The following is an 11894-nucleotide window of genomic DNA, read 5'->3' on the forward strand; positions in this document are numbered from 1 at the left end:
TGACTTTGTAGATTTCGTGCTCTTCTTTGCGAATTCAAGCCAGAAAACAACGAAAATCGGCGAGAAATCATCGTCTTGCATCGAAATATGCGGTTTTCTTTAAGAATTTTGATGATTTCGTGCAGAATTCTGCTGTTTTCTTGCAATTCAGCCGTTGAATCTTGGTAAAAGGTCATGATTTTGTAGATTTCGTGCTCTTCTTTGCAAATTCATGCCAGAAAACAACGAAAATCGGCGAGAAATCGTCGTTTTGCATCGAAATATGCGGTTTTCTGTAAGAATTTTGATGATTTCGTGCAGAATTCTGCTGTTTTCTTGCAATTCAGCCGTTGAATCTAGGTAAAAAGTCATGATTTGGTAGATTTCGTGCTCTTCTTGGCGAATTCATAATAGAAAACAACGAAAATCGGCGAGAAATTGTTGTTTGGCATCGAAATATGCGGTTTTCTGTAAGAATTTTGATGATTTCGTGCAGAATTCTGCTGTTTTCTTGCAATTCAGCTGTTGAATCTAGGTAAAAAGTCATGATTTTGTAGATTTCGTGCTCTTCTTGGCGAATTCAAAATAGAAAACAACGAAAATCGGCGAGAAATCGTTGTTTTGCATCGAAATATGCAGTTTTCTCTAAGAATTTTGATGATTTCGTGCAGAATTCTGCTGTTTTCTTGCAATTCAGCTGTTGAATCTTGGTAAAAAGTGATTATTTAGTAGATTTCGTGCTCTTCTTTGTGAATTCAAGCCAGAAAACAACGAAAATCGGCAAGAAATCGTTGTTTTGCATCGTAATATGCGGTTTTCTCTAAGAATTTTGATGATTTCGTGCAGAATTCTGCTGTTTTCTTGCAATTCAGCCGTTGAATCTTGGTAAAACGTGATTATTTAGTAGATTTCGTGCTCTTCTTTGCGAATTCAAGCCAGAAAACAACGAAAATCGGCGAGAAATCGTTGTTTGCATCGTAATATGCGGTTTTCTCTAAGAATTTTGATGATTTCGTGCAGAATTCTGCTGTTTTCTTGCAATTCAGCTGTTGAATCTTGGTAAAAAGTCATGATTTTGTAGATTTCGTGCTCTTCTTTGCGAATTCAAGCCAGAAAACAACGAAAATCGGCGAGAAATCGTTGTTTTGCATCGTAATATGCAGTTGTCTCTAAGAATTTTGATGATTTCGTGCAGAATTCTGCTGTTTTCTTGCAATTCAGTCGTTGAATCCTGGTAAAAAGTCATGATTTTGTAGATTTCGTGCTCTTCTTTGCGAATTCAAGCCAGAAAACAACGAAAATCGGCGAGAAATCGTCATTTTGCATCGAAATATGCGGTTATCTCTAAGAATTTTGACGATTTCGTGCAGAATTCTGCTGTTTTCTTGCAATTCAGCTGTTGAATCTTGGTAAAAAGTGATTATTTAGTTGATTTCGTGCTCTTCTTTGCGAATTCAAGCCAGAAAACAACGAAAATCGGCGAGAAATCGTTGTTTCGCATCGTAATATGCAGTTTTCTCTAAGAATTTTGATGATTTCGTGCAAAATTCTGCTGTTTTCTTGCAATTCAGCTGTTAAATCTTGGTAAAAAGTCATGACTTTGTAGATTTCGTGCTCTTCTTTGCGAATTCAAGCCAGAAAACAACGAAAATCGGCGAGAAATCGTCGTCTTGCATCGAAATATGCGGTTTTCTGTAAGAATTTTGATGATTTCGTGCAGAATTCTGCTGTTTTCTTGCAATTCAGCCGTTGAATCTAGGTAAAAAGTCATGATTTTGTAGATTTCGTGCTCTTCTTGGCGAATTCAAAATAGAAAACAACGAAAATCGGCGAGAAATCGTTGTTTTGCATCGAAATATGCAGTTTTCTCTAAGAATTTTGATGATTTCGTGCAGAATTCTGCTGTTTTCTTGCAATTCAGCTGTTGAATCTTGGTAAAAAGTGATTATTTAGTAGATTTCGTGCTCTTCTTTGAGAATTCAAGCCAGAAAACAACGAAAATCGGCAAGAAATCGTTGTTTTGCATCGTAATATGCGGTTTTCTCTAAGAATTTTGATGATTTCGTGCAGAATTCTGCTGTTTTCTTGCAATTCAGCCGTTGAATCTTGGTAAAACGTGATTATTTAGTAGATTTCGTGCTCTTCTTTGCGAATTCAAGCCAGAAAACAACGAAAATCGGCGAGAAATCGTTGTTTTGCATCGTAATATGCGGTTTTCTCTAAGAATTTTGATGATTTCGTGCAGAATTCTGCTGTTTTCTTGCAATTCAGCCGTTAAATCTTGGTAAAAAGTCATGATTTTGTAGATTTCGTGCTCTTCTTTGCGAATTCAAGCCAGAAAACAACGAAAATCGGCGAGAAATCGTTGTTTTGCATCGTAATATGCAGTTGTCTCTAAGAATTTTGATGATTTCGAGCAGAATTCTGCTGTTTTCTTGCAATTCAGCCGTTGAATCTTGGTAAAAAGTCATGATTTTGTAGATTTCGTGCTCTTCTTTGCGAATTCAAGCTAGAAAACAACGAAAATCGGCGAGAAATCGTCATTTTGCATCGAAATATGCGGTTATCTCTAAGAATTTTGACGATTTCGTGCAGAATTCTGCTGTTTTCTTGCAATTCAGCTGTTGAATCTTGGTAAAAAGTGATTATTTAGTTGATTTCGTGCTCTTCTTTGCGAATTCAAGCCAGAAAACAACGAAAATCGGCGAGAAATCGTTGTTTCGCATCGTAATATGCGGTTTTCTCTAAGAATTTTGATGATTTCGTGCAAAATTCTGCTGTTTTCTTGCAATTCAGCCGTTGAATCTTGGTAAAAAGTCATGACTTTGTAGATTTCGTGCTCTTCTTTGCGAATTCAAGCCAGAAAACAACGAAAATCGGCGAGAAATCGTCGTCTTGCATCGAAATATGCGGTTTTCTGTAAGAATTTTGATGATTTCGTGCAGAATTCTGCTGTTTTCTTGCAATTCAGCCGTTGAATCTTGGTAAAAAGTCATGATTTTGTAGATTTCGTGTTCTTCTTTGCGAATTCAAGCCAGAAAACAACGAAAATCGGCGAGAAATCGTCGTTTTGCATCGAAAAATGCGGTTTTTTGTAAGAATTTTGATGATTTCGTGCAGAATTCTGCTGTTTTCTTGCAATTCAGCTGTTGAATCTTGGTAAAAAGTCATGATTTTGTAGATTTCGTGCTCTTCTTTGCGAATTCAAGCCAGAAAACAACGAAAATCGGCGAGAAATCGTCGTTTTGCATCGAAATATGCGGTTTTCTCTAAGAATTTTGACGATTTCGTGCAGAATTCTGCTGTTTTCTTGCAATTCAGCCGTTGAATCTTGGTAAAAAGTCATGATTTTGTAGATTTCGTGCTCTTCTTTGCGAATTCAACATAGAAAACAACGAAAATCAGCGAGAAATCGTCGTTTTGCATCGAAATATGCGGTTTTCTCTAAGAATTTTGATGATTTCGTGCAGAATTCTGCTGTTTTCTCTGCAATTCAGCCGTTGAATCTTGGTAAAAAGTCACGATTTTGTAGATTTCGTGCTCTTCTTTGCGAATTCAAGCCAGAAAACAACGAAAATCGGCGAGAAATCGTCGTTTTGCATCGAAATATGCGGTTTTCTGTAAGAATTTTGATGATTTCGTGCAGAATTCTGCTGTTTTCTTGCAATTCAGCCGTTGAATCTAGGTAAAGAGTCATGATTTTGTAGATTTCGTGCTCTTCTTGGCGAATTCATAATAGAAAACAACGAAAATCGGCGAGAAATCGTTGTTTGGCATCGAAATATGCGGTTTTCTGTAAGAATTTTGATGATTTCGTGCTGAATTCTGCTGTTTTCTTGCAATTCAGCCGTTGAATCTAGGTAAAAAGTCATGATTTTGTAGATTTCGTGCTCTTCTTGGCGAATTCAAAATAGAAAACAACGAAAATCGGCGAGAAATCGTTGTTTTGCATCGAAATATGCAGTTTTCTCTAAGAATTTTGATGATTTCGTGCAGAATTCTGCTGTTTTCTTGCAATTCAGCCGTTGAATCTTGGTAAAAAGTCATGATTTTGTAGATTTCGTGCTCTTCTTTGCGAATTCAAGCCAGAAAACAACGAAAATCGGCGAGAAATCGTCGTCTTGCATCGAAATATGCGGTTTTCTGTAAGATTTTTGATGATTTCGTGCAGAATTCTGCTGTTTTCTTGCAATTCAGCCGTTGAATCTTGGTAAAAAGTCATGATTTTGTAGATTCCGTGCTTTTTTTTGCGAATTCAAGCCAGAAAACAACGAAAATCGGCGAGAAATCGTCGTTTTGCATCGAAATATGCGGTTATCTCTAAGAATTTTGACGATTTCGTGCAGAATTCTGCTGTTTTCTAGCAATTCAGCTGTTGAATCTTGGAAAAAAGTGATTATTTAGGAGATTTCGTGCTCTTCTTTGCGAATTCAAGCCAGAAAACAACGAAAATCGGCGAGAAATCGTTGTTTCGCATCGTAATATGCGGTTTTCTCTAAGAATTTTGACGATTTCGTGCAGAATTCTGCTGTTTTCTTGCAATTCAGTCGATGAATCTTGGTAAAAAGTCATGATTTTCTAGATTTCGTGCTCTTCTTTGCGAATTCATGCCAGAAAACAACGAAAATCGGCGAGAAATCGTCGTTTTGCATCGAAAAATGCGGTTTTCTGTAAGAATTTTGATGATTTCGTGCAGAATTCTGCTGTTTTCTTGCAATTCAGCCGTTGAATCTTGGTAAAAAGTCATGATTTTGTAGATTTCGTGCTCTTCTTTGCGAATTCAAGCCAGAAAACAACGAAAATCGGCGAGAAATCGTTGTTTTGCATCGAAATATGCGGTTTTCTGTAAGAATTTTGATGATTTCGTGCAGAATTCTGCTGTTTTCTTGCAATTCAGCCGTTGAATCTTGGTAAAAAGTCATGATTTTGTAGATTCCGTGCTCTTCTTTGCGAATTCAAGATAGAAAACAACGAAAATCAGCGAGAAATCGTCGTTTTCCATCGAAATATGCGGTTTTCTCTAAGAATTTTGATGATTTCGTGCAAAATTCTGCTGTTTTCTTGCAATTCAGCCGTAGAATCTTGGAAAAAAGTGATGATTTTGTAGATTTCGTGCTCTTCTTTGCGAATTCAAGCCAGAAAACAACGAAAATCAGCGAGAAATCGTCGTTTTGCATTGAAATATGCGGTTTTCTCTAAGAATTTTGATGATTTCGTGCAGAATTCTGCTGTTTTCTTGCAATTCAGCCGTTGAATCTTGGTAAAAAGTGATGATTTTGTAGATTTCGTGCTCTTCTTTGCGAATTCAAGCCAGAAAACAACGAAAATCGGCGAAAAATCGTCGTTTTGCATCGAAATATGCGGTTTTCTCTAAGAATTTTGATGATTTCGTGCAGAATTCTGCTGTTTTCTTGCAATTCAGCCGTTGAATCTTGGTAAAAAGTCATGATTTTGTAGATTTCGTGCTCTTCTTTGCGAATTCAAGCCAGAAAACCACGGAAATCGGCGAGAAATCGTCGTTTTGCATCGAACCATGCGGTTTTCTCTAAGAATTTTGATGATTTCGTGCAGAATTCTGCTGTTTTCTTGCAATTCAGCCGTTGAATCTTGGTAAAAAGTGATGATTTTGTAGATTTCGTGCTCTTCTTTGCGAATTCAAGCCAGAAAACAACGAAAATCGGCGAGAAATCGTCGTTTTGCATCGAAATATGCGGTTTTCTCTAAGAATTTTGATGATTTCGTGCAGAATTCTGCTGTTTTCTTGCAATTCAGCCGTTGAATCTTGGTAAAAAGTGATGATTTTGTAGATTTCGTGCTCTTCTTTGCAAATTCAAGCCAGAAAACAACGAAAATCGGCGAGAAATCGTCGTTTTGCATCGAAATATGCGGTTTTCTCTAAGAATTTTGACGATTTCGTGCAGAATTCTGCTGTTTTCTTGCAATTCAGCCGTTGAATCTTGGTAACAAGTCATGATTTTGTAGATTTCGTGCTCTTCTTTGCGAATTCAAGATAGAAAACAACGAAAATCAGCGAGAAATCGTCGTTTTGCATCGAAATATGCGGTTTTCTCTAAGAATTTTGATGATTTCGTGCAGAATTCTGCTGTTTTCTTGCAATTCAGCCGTTGAATCTAGGTAAAAAGTCATGATTTTGTAAATTCTGCACGAAATCATCAATATTCTTACAGAAAACCGCATAGTTCGATGCAAAACGACGATTTCTCGCCGATTTTTGTTGTTTTCTGGCTTGAATTCGCAAAGAAGAGCACGAAATCTACAAAATCATCACTTTTTACCAAGATTCAAAGGCTGAATTGCAAGAAAACAGCAGAATTCTGCACGAAATCATCAAAATTCTTACAGAAAACCGCATTTTTCGATGCAAAACGACGATTTCTCGCCGATTTTCGTTGTTTTCTGGCTTGAATTCGCAAAGAAAAGCACGAAATCTACAAAATCATGACTTTTTACCAAGATTCAACGCCTGAATTGCAAGAAAACAGCAGAATTCTGCACGAAATTATCAAAATTCTTACAGAAAACAGCATATTTCGATGCAAAACAACGATTTCTCGCCGATTTTCGTGTTTTCTGGCTTGAATTCGCAAAGAAGAGCACGAAATCTACAAAATCATCACTTTTTACCAAGATTCTACGGCTGAATTGCAAGAAAACAGCAGAATTCTGCACGAAATCATCAAAATTCTTACAGAAAACCGCATATTTCGATGCAAAACGACGATTTCTCGCCGATTTTCGTTGTTTTCTGGCTTGAATTCGCAAAGAAGAGCACGAAATCTACAAAATCATGACTTTTTACCTAGATTCAACGGCCGAATTGCAAGAAAACAGCAGAATTCTGCACGAAATCATCAAAATTCTTAGAGAAAACCGCATATTTCGATGCAAAACGACGATTTCTCGCTGATTTTCGTTGTTTTCTATCTTGAATTCGCAAAGAAGAGCACGAAATCTACAAAATCATGACTTTTTACCAAGATTCAACGGCTGAATTGCAAGAAAACAGCAGAATTCTGCACGAAATCGTCAAAATTCTTAGAGAAAACCGCATATTTCGATGCAAAACGACGATTTCTCGCCGATTTTCGTTGTTTTCTGGCTTGAATTTGCAAAGAAGAGCACGAAATCTACAAAATCATCACTTTTTACCAAGATTCAACGGCTGAATTGCAAGAAAACAGCAGAATTCTGCACGAAATCATCAAAATTCTTAGAGAAAACCGCATATTTCGATGCAAAACGACGATTTCTCGCCGATTTTCGTTGTTTTCTGGCTTGAATTCGCAAAGAAGAGCACGAAATCTACAAAATCATCACTTTTTACCAAGATTCAACGGCTGAATTGCAAGAAAACAGCAGAATTCTGCACGAAATCATCAAAATTCTTAGAGAAAACCGCATATTTCGATGCAAAACGACGATTTCTCGCCGATTTCCGTGGTTTTCTGGCTTGAATTCGCAAAGAAGAGCACGAAATCTACAAAATCATGACTTTTTACCAAGATTCAACAGCTGAATTGCAAGAAAACAGCAGAATTCTGCACGAAATCATCAAAATTCTTAGAGAAAACCGCATATTTCGATGTAAAACGACGATTTTTCGCCGATTTTCGTTGTTTTCTGGCTTGAATTCGCAAAGAAGAGCACGAAATCTACAAAATCATCACTTTTTACCAAGACTCAACGGCTGAATTGCAAGAAAACAGCAGAATTCTGCACGAAATCATCAAAATTCTTAGAGAAAACCGCATATTTCGATGCAAAACGACGATTTCTCGCTGATTTTCGTTGTTTTCTGGCTTGAATTCGCAAAGAAGAGCACGAAATCTACAAAATCATCACTTTTTACCAAGATTCTACGGCTGAATTGCAAGAAAACAGCAGAATTTTGCACGAAATCATCAAAATTCTTACAGAAAACCGCATATTTCGATGCAAAACGACGATTTCTCGCCGATTTTCGTTGTTTTCTGGCTTTAATTCGCAAAGAAGAGCACGAAATCTACAAAATCATGACTTTTTACCAAGATTCAACGGCTGAATTGCAAGAAAACAGCAGAATTCTGCACGAAATCATCAAAATTCTTACAGAAAACCGCATATTTCGATGCAAAACGACGATTTCTCGCCGATTTTCGTTGTTTTCTGGCATAAATTTGCAAAGAAGAGCACGAAATCTACAAAATCATGACTTTTTACCAAGTTCCAACGGCTGAATTGCAAGAAAACAGCAGAATTCTGCACGAAATCATCAAAATTCTTAGAGAAAACCGCATATTTCGATGCAAAACGACGTTTTCTCGCTGATTTTCGTTGTTTTCTATCTTGAATTCGCAAAGAAGAGCACGAAATCTACAAAATCATGACTTTTTACCAAGATTCAACGGTTGAATTGCAAGAAAACATCAGAATTCTGCACGAAATCATCAAAATTTTTAGAGAAAACCGCATATTTCGATGCAAAACGACGTTTTCTCGCTGATTTTCGTTGTTTTCTATCTTGAATTCGCAAAGAAGAGCACGAAATCTACAAAATCATGACTTTTTACCAAGATTCAACGGCTGAATTGCAAGAAAACAGCAGAATTCTGCACGAAATCATCAAAGTTCTTACAGAAAACCGCATATTTCGATGCAAAACGACGATTTCTCGCCGATTTTCGTTGTTTTCTGGCTTGAATTTGCAAAGAAGAGCACGAAATCTACAAAATCATCACTTTTTACCAAGATTCAACTGCTGAATTGCAAGAAAACAGCAGAATTCTGCACGAAATCATCAAAATTCTTACAGAAATCCGCATATTTCGATGCAAAACGACGATTTCTCGCCGATTTTCGTTGTTTTCTGGCTTGAATTTGCAAAGAAGAGCACGAAATCTACAAAATCATGACTTTTTACCAAGATTCAACGGCTGAATTGCAAGAAAACAGCAGAATTCTGCACGAAATCATCAAAATTCTTAGAGAAAACCGCATATTTCGATGCAAAACGACGTTTTCTCGCTGATTTTTGTTGTTTTCTATCTTGAATTCGCAAAGAAGCGCACGAAATCTACAAAATCATGACTTTTTACCAAGATTCAACGGCTGAATTGCAAGAAAACAGCAGAATTCTGCACGAAATCATCAAAATTCTTACAGAAAACCGCATATTTCGATGCAAAACGACGATTTCTCGCCGATTTTCGTTGTTTTCTGGCTTGAATTTGCAAAGAAGAGCACAAAATCTACAAAATCATCACTTTTTACCAAGATTCAACGGCTGAATTGCAAGAAAACAGCAGAATTCTGCACGAAATCATCAATATTCTTAGAGAAAACCGCATATTTCGATGCAAATCGACGATTTTTCGCCGATTTTCGTTGTTTTCTATCTTGAATTCGCCAAGAAGAGCACGAAATCTACAAAATCATGACTTTTTACCTAGATTCAACGGCTGAATTGCAAGAAAACAGCAGAATTCTGCACGAAATCATCAAAATTCTTACAGAAAACCGCATATTTCGATGCAAAACGACGATTTCTCGCCGATTTTCGTTGTTTTCTATCTTGAATTCGCCAAGAAGAGCACGAAATCTACAAAATCATGACTTTTTACCTAGATTCAACGGCTGAATTGCAAGAAAACAGCAGAATTCTGCACGAAATCATCAAAATTCTTACAGAAAACCGCATATTTCGATGCAAAACGACGATTTCTCGCCGATTTTCGTTGTTTTCTGGCTTTAATTCGCAAAGAAGAGCACGAAATCTACAAAATCATGACTTTTTACCAAGATTCAACGGCTGAATTGCAAGAAAACAGCAGAATTCTGCACGAAATCATCAAAATTCTTACAGAAAACCGCATATTTCGATGCAAAACGACGATTTCTCGCCGATTTTCGTTGTTTTCTGGCTTGAATTCGCAAAGAAGAGCACGAAATCTACAAAATCATGACTTTTTACCAAGATTCAACGGCTGAATTGCAAGAAAACAGCAGAATTCTGCACGAAATCATCAAAATTCTTAGAGAAAACCGCATTTTTCGATGCAAAATGATTCTTTCTCGCCGATTTTCGTTGTTTTCTGGCTTGAATTCGCAAATAAGAGCACGAAATCTACAAAATCATGACTTTTTACCAAGATTCAACGGCTTAATTGCAAGAAAACAGCAGAATTCTGCACGAAATCATCAAAATTCTTACAGAAAACCGCATATTTCGATGCAAAACGACGATTTCTCGCCGATTTTCGTTGTTTTCTGGCTTGAATTTGCAAAGAAGAGCACGAAATCTACAAAATCATGACTTTTTACCAAGATTCAACGGCTGAATTGCAAGAAAACAGCAGAATTCTGCACGAAATCATCAAAATTCTTACAGAAAACCGCATTTTTCGATGCAAAACGACGATTTCTCGCCGATTTTCGTTGTTTTCTGGCTTGAATTCGCAAAGAAGAGCACGAAATCTACAAAATCATGACTTTTTACCAAGATTCAACGGCTGAATTGCAAGAAAACAGCAGAATTCTGCACGAAATCATCAAAATTCTTACAGAAAACCGCATATTTCGATGCAAAACAACGATTTCTCGCCGATTTTCGTTGTTTTCTGGCTTGAATTCGCCAAGAAGAGCACGAAATCTACAAGATCATGACTTTTTACCTAGAGTCAACGGCTGAATTGCAAGAAAACAGCAGAATTCTGCACGAAATCATCAAAATTCTTAGAGAAAACTGCATGTTTCGATGCAAAACAACGATTTCTCACCGATTTTCGTTGTTTTCTATCTTGAATTCGCCAAGAAGAGCACGAAATCTACAAAATCATGACTTTTTACCAAGATTCAACGGCTGAATTGCAAGAAAACAGCAGAATTCTGCACGAAATCATCAAAATTCTTAGAGAAAACCGCATATTTCGATGCAAAACGACGATTTCTCGCCGATTTTCGTGGTTTTCTGGCTTGAATTCGCAAAGAAGAGCACGAAATCTACAAAATCATGACTTTTTACCAAGATTTAACAGCTGAATTGCAAGAACACAGCAGAAGTCTGCACGAAATCATCAAAATTCTTACAGAAAACCGCATATTTCGATGCGAAACGATTATTTCTCGCCGATTTTCGTTGTTTTCTGGCTTGAATTCGCAAAGACGAGCACGAAATCTACAAAATCATGACTTTTTACCAAGATTCAACGGCTGAATTGCAAGAAAACAGCAGAATTCTGCACGAAATCATCAAAATTCTTAGAGAAAACTGCATATTTCGATGCAAAACAACGATTTCTCGCCGATTTTCGTTGTTTTCTATCTTGAATTCGCCAAGAAGAGCACGAAATCTACAAGATCATGACTTTTTACCCAGATTCAACGGCTGAATTGTAAGAAAACAGCAGAATTCTGCACGAAATCATCAAAATTCTTAGAGAAAACCGCATATTTCGATGCAAAACGACGATTTCTCGCTGATTTTCGTTGTTTTCTATCTTGAATTCGCAAAGAAGAGCACGAAATCTACAAAATCATGACTTTTTACCAAGATTCAACGGCTGAATTGCAAGAAAACAGCAGAATTCTGCACGAAATCGACAAAATTCTTAGAGAAAACCGCATATTTCGATGTAAAACGACGATTTCTCGCCGATTTTCGTTGTTTTCTGGCTTGAATTCGCAAAGAAGAGCACGAAATCTACAAAATCATCACTTTTTACCAAGATTCAACGGCTGAATTGCAAGAAAACAGCAGAATTCTGCACGAAATCATCAAAATTCTTAGAGAAAACCGCATTTTTCGATGCAAAATGATTATTTCTCGCCGATTTTCGTTGTTTTCTGGCTTCAATTCGCAAAGAAGAACACGAAATCTACAAAATCATGACTTTGTTCCAAGATTCAACGGCTGAATT

Source organism: Gnatocerus cornutus, unplaced genomic scaffold (genome assembly GCF_029298725.1).
Source record: "Gnatocerus cornutus isolate USDA-ARS CGAHR unplaced genomic scaffold, icGnaCorn1.1 ctg00000114.1, whole genome shotgun sequence".
Lineage (NCBI taxonomy): Eukaryota > Metazoa > Arthropoda > Insecta > Coleoptera > Tenebrionidae > Gnatocerus > Gnatocerus cornutus.